The sequence below is a fragment of the Macrotis lagotis genome, chromosome 2 (genome assembly GCF_037893015.1).
Source record: "Macrotis lagotis isolate mMagLag1 chromosome 2, bilby.v1.9.chrom.fasta, whole genome shotgun sequence".
Taxonomy (NCBI): Eukaryota; Metazoa; Chordata; class Mammalia; order Peramelemorphia; family Peramelidae; genus Macrotis; species Macrotis lagotis.
Genome location: NC_133659.1, coordinates 212,026,765 through 212,032,764, shown reverse-complemented (window position 1 = coordinate 212,032,764; position 6,000 = coordinate 212,026,765).

Genomic DNA, 6,000 nt, shown 5'->3' with positions numbered 1-6,000 from the left:
ATAACCATGTTATGTACAATAGATAGGTATATATATATATATATATATATATATATATATATATATACACACATTATATATGTGTGCTCTATTATATTTATACATAAACACACATAATGAGCTAATTCCCTAAGTAAAGACTGTGTTCAGACATTAAATAGGTTTCAGATATATTTACACATGGTTTGTCTCAGAAATATACTGATAATCAGGGGACCTGAAATCTAGCCCTGGTTCTGTCACTAACCATCTTCAATACATAGAAAAAAAGTTACTAACCTATCCATAGTCTCAGTTTCCTCCTCCAATTTCAATTGTCACATTCTATAAGGTATACAAAAGTCGAAGGTATTAAGAATTTACTATCCAATTGAGAGAAACTAATTACTTAAAAAATTTTCATAGCAATGCAAGGCAATACATGCTCCAAGTCTTATAGGGTTCAGGGAACATAGAATGTCAAAGAAAGGAGGAATCACTATTAACTAGAGTTAATGATTGGGGAATTCATGAATTTTTTTAGATAATATTTTATTCTTTTACAATTACATATAAAAATAATTTTTAGCATTAATTTTAAAAAATTTTGAATTCCAAATCATCTCCCTCTCTTTCTTTTCCCCTCCTTGAAACCATAAGCAATTTGATCTAGCTTATATATATGCAATCATGCAAAGCATATGTTCATATGAAGATTAAAAAATTTTTCATAAAGAAAAGTGAAAATAACATGCTTTAATCTGAATTAAGATTCCACCAGTTTTGTCTCTAGATATGGATAGTATTTCTCAACATGAGTCATTTGGAATTGTCTTGTATCATTGTTCATTATAAATTATTGCTGTTACTGTGTATACTGTTCTGGTTCTAATCACTTCATTTTGCATCAATTCACATCAGTCTTTTCAGGTTTTTCTGAGAACATACTGCTTTTCATTTTGCATTTTTTTATAGTAGAACATTTTTTTTAGTTTTTGCAAGGCAATGGGGTTAAGTGGCTTGCCCAAGGCCACACGGCCAGGTAATTATTAAGTGTCTGAGCCTGGATTTGAACTCAGGTACTCCTGACTCCAGGGCCGGTGCTCTATTCACTGCGTCACCCTGCCACCCCATAGAATAATATTTCTTTACAATCATATATCACATTTTCTTTAGTCTCCAATTGATGGGCATCTCAATTTTCAATTCTTTGTCATCACAAAAGAGTTGTTATAAGTATTTTTATGCAAATAGATCCTTTACTTTTTCTTTTTTTTTGATCTTATTGGAATAAAGAACTAGTAGTGGTATTGCTGTATCAAAGGGTATGCACAGCTTTATAGCTCTCTCAGCATAGTTTCAAATTACTCTCCAGAAGAGATGAATAAATTCACGGTTCCACCAACATTGCATCAGTGCCCCAAATTCTCCACATTCTCTCAAACATTTAATATTTTCATTTTCTGCTATATTAACCAATCTAATAGGTATGAGGTGATATCTCAGAGTTGTTTTAATTTGAATTTCTCTAATCAGCAGTGATGTAGAATATTTTTATATGACTATAGATAACTTTGATTTCTTCATCTGAAAATTACCTAGTCATGGCCTTTTATCACTTATCACCTGTGGAAGAACTTGTATTATCATTTTGCCTAAGTTATCTCTATATTTGAAAATTGAGGCCTTCATCAGAGACATTTGCAAGAAAAATTGTTTCCCAACTTTCTGCTTTCCTTCTAATCTTTGTTGCATTGGCTTTTGTTTATGCAAAGACTTAAATTTAATATAGTCAGATGATCCATTTTATATTTCATAGTACATTCTATCTCTTGTTTGGTCATGAATTTTTCTCTACTTTTTGGTTCTGATCGGTTTGGTTCTGATTCCTTGCTTTCTTAATGTGCTTATGATTATCACTCTTTATGACTAAATCATGTGCCCATTTTGAACTTATTTTGATGACTTCATGTCCTTTGAAGAGAGTACTTTGTAGTACTTTGTTTACCAACCTAAAATATTCTGTCAGATATTTATATATATGTGTGTATTCATAATGCATATAACTTTGCATATATAGTCATATGTATAGTTATAATAGATATTTTATATATGTAAATATAAATAAGTCAACTTTTGTTTTTTAAATAAGAAATACAGATCTCAGAGGAATGCATGAAACAATCTATGATTTATGAAGATATATATGATATATACATAATTATAATGATTGATATATTTATTTATGTGCATATATTTATGAACATGTATGTATATATATAATATCTCAGCAAAGTTGTGATGGTTTTGAAAGCTACATACATATGCACATATATGCTTATATGAAAGGGTGAATGACAAGATTCAGGGGAAAAAAGGAGATAGGAGTTAGGTTATTTTTTTCCTGTTTGCTTCCCCCCCTCCCTTCATGGATTTAAAGAAGTAGGGACTGTTGGCTTGTAAAGGTTTATGGACTGATAACAATTTTCCAAAGACCAGAAACATTGCTTTTTTTTGCCTCCTGTTGTCAAAATGAAAGTTTTGTTTATCACATACACCATTCCTCAAAAATGTACTCTGAACTGATGAATTTTTTTATTTGTTTGTTTTGATTTTCTTGTTTCTCAAAAGTGGTATTCTCATTTAGCAGAAATAGTCTTCTGTGAAAATATACCACCCAAATTCCAGTATACAAAATTTGCCACTGAAATTAAAACTGAAAAAACTTGTGTCATTAGATAACAGTACTTATTCTTACCTGAAATTGAACACTTTAGAGTTTGTAGACCTTGGGTCCAGCATCTTGTACTTTGCAGGGTTTATTCTAGTTTAACGTCAGATTATTGCAAAACTGCCAAATCTTTTAAAATTTCCAGAGTTTTTATTTTTTTGCCTCTTTTGCATTAGAGAAAGGACAGTGAATACCCTAGATCAACTTTCAATTGTTTTAATACAAGAAATACATAAACCGTTCTTGGATAAATACATAAAGCAAAACCCATGTTTTATGAAGATCAAAATAGATGACCTATAAATGTCAGAATCTTATTTTGATGGCACACATGGTAATGCTGGAACTAGGTTCTTATTTATTTATATTCTTAGTATTAAAATAATATTGAAAGACTTCTTATATTAATAATATCAATCTGAAAGGTTTTTGAAATATTCAATTTATTTAGTCATTTAAACCTACATTTTTTTTTTTTAGATTTTTCTAGGCAATGGGGTTAAGTGGCTTGCCCAAGGCCACATGGCTAGATAATTATTAAGTGTCTGAGGCTGTATTTGAACTCAGGTCCTTCTGACTCCAGGGCTCTATCCATTGCACCACCTAGCCTCCCCCACTGAGCCACCTAGCTGCCCTCTGAACCTACATTTCTAAAGAACTTTTATTAGGGATGGAATAGAGAAAGAATGATCCAGACCAATGGTTTTTGTCCATGTAGTTTAAACTCTCTTCAACAGCACACACTGCTAATTTCTCTCAATTTTTATTCCCAAAGATACTCTTGAGAAAGTGAGAAGATATGACTTTTCCATCATCAGATGTATAATATTCCATGGAAGTAGAATTTAAAGCCAGGTATTATTGATTTGAAGATAAAACTATTGAATTCCTGAGCAGTTCAGACTTGTGCTATGTATCATCTTGGGACTTTAAAAGTGTTCAAAGGAGGTCTTTGAGGGGTGGCTAGGTGGTGCAGTGGATAGAGCACTGGCCCTGGAGTCAGGAGTACTTGAGTTCAAATCCAGCCTCAGACACTTAATAATTACCTAGCTGTGTGGCCTTGGGCAAGCCACTTAACCCCATTGCCTTGCAAAAAAAAAAAGAGGTCTTTGCGTCTATTCCATTATCTTTGCTAATTTGTTACTCCCTGCAAACTGATGAATAGAGTCTAATTTTTTTATTTTCTTAAAATTTATGTATTCATTCATTCATTTATTTATTCATTTATTTATTTGTCAAGGCAATTAGGGTTTAAGTGACTTTATCGATGTCATAAACCTAGTAAGTATGGGGTTTCTGAGGTTGAATTTGAACTCAGATCCTCTTGACTTCCAGACTGGTAATCTATACACCGTGCTTCCTAATTGCCCCATACAGCTTCAATTAACCTTGTATGTTATCCAAAAAGAATTAAAATGCTATATTTCCATTTTATCTTCAGCTCTCATCCCATAACTAAATATTTTCTTTCATATGTCAGAAACATGCTGCTTATAGCTTTGAATGCACCCTGTTTTACTGTTGCAGTTCAAATTTCCTGTTACCTTTTAGACTGGGACACAGGACAGGCTAGAGAAGGAGGAGAATAGAGAGAACAAATTAAAGTTTTATTAGTAATTATTAAGGGCCTTAAGGCAAAACTACTCTTTTAATTAAAGTCCAGTTCTTTTGGTAGAACTAATTTGCTAGTCAGGCAATTGGAAAAAAAAAAGGAAATTTTCTTTTTGACCTTTCTTGAGAAATAGTATTGCAGTGATGTTACAATATATACATGTCCTCTTAGGATAACAAACATAATTCATTATCACTTGGCAACCAGTGAGATCACTTCCTGGTTGCTGAGCTTATGGGTTATTGAATCCACTGGGGGGTCTGTTAAAAATAGCCACCTAATAAATCTTCCCATTCCTCTAATTAGGCTAAGTGTAATAGCATGCTTGTTATTTTTCCTTCTTAGGTTTGTTAATAAACATTTTCAATAATGTCTACTTTACAATCCAATAGGATCTGCCTGAAAATAAACTATGGGTTTTATATGGGTAGGAAGGGATCTGATTGAAAATAGATCATTGGGATAGAAAAGCATTTTGGTAAAAGCACTTTCAGCCAAAAGATGGAGTGGCTAAGGGAGTTGAGTGAGTCAGTACTTAGTTTCCTTTGAAGTGGAAACTATTTTAAGGTGCCAAATTGGCAAAGCCTAACCTGAAAACTTGATTGCTAAAAATCTTTAAAAAGGGAACATCTGAAACTTCTTCCTCTAAAGACATCCATTGTATAGATGTTTCTCATTTTCAAACATAGAACTTCTGAAATGTTATATCATAAATATTTGGAAATAAAAACATTCAAAAGGAACTTGGAGTATCTGTATCAAAGAACTTTGTAGTATTCTTTTTGGGATATGAAAAGTCACTGTGCAAACAATAACCTATTTTGTAAATTTAAATAGCCAAATATTAAAAAGGGCAGAATGTGATTTCGTGAATTTAGGCAACCTGATGGTGAGAAAACTCCCTCTACCATACAGGTTGGTACTTCCTGTACAATATATATATAGTCTAAGGGTTTTACATAGGAATGGGACTTAAGTAATTTGCTCAGATCACATCACCAGTATGAATGACCCCACGTTTCTGACTTCAAAGCTAACTCTCTGTCCATGATGCTTTGCTGCCTCTCATGCAAATTAAATTCTTTTAAATTGTGGTATACTTATGGACTCATTTGACTGTAATAGACATATCTAAAGAGAAGGCTTTAAAAATCTGAAACAATCCATTTAAATAAAAATAAACCCAAACAAAATATGTATCTACCAAAGGGAAAGTGATCTAAGGCTGCTGCTGCTGAATTTCTCATTGCTCACTAGACACTCATTACTCATCTTTCTGGGCTTTTAAGTTCACTTGAGATGAATGCCAAGGACAGAGAATTTACTACTTTAAAAATGAGCATTATATTAAATTTAGCTAGATAATGCCTCAGTAAAGAAAGTTCTTGGTTTCAAAATATAGTGATGGAAGCATAGCATTGAGAATGAGAAAGATAATAGATCCACTCTGCCCTAATCAATAGAGGCAAAATCTAGGTCTGAGTGACTGCAGCTTCATCCTAGTTTAACGAGAACTCATACTTGCACTTCTCCAATCTGTTGTTGCTTTGTCATTTCAGTTGTGTCCCTCTCTTTGTGACCCCATTTTGGGCATTTTTTACATTTTGACCAAAAAAATGAAGGTTTGTCATTCCTTTCTCCAGCTCATTATATAGATGAAAAAACTGAGGCAAACAAG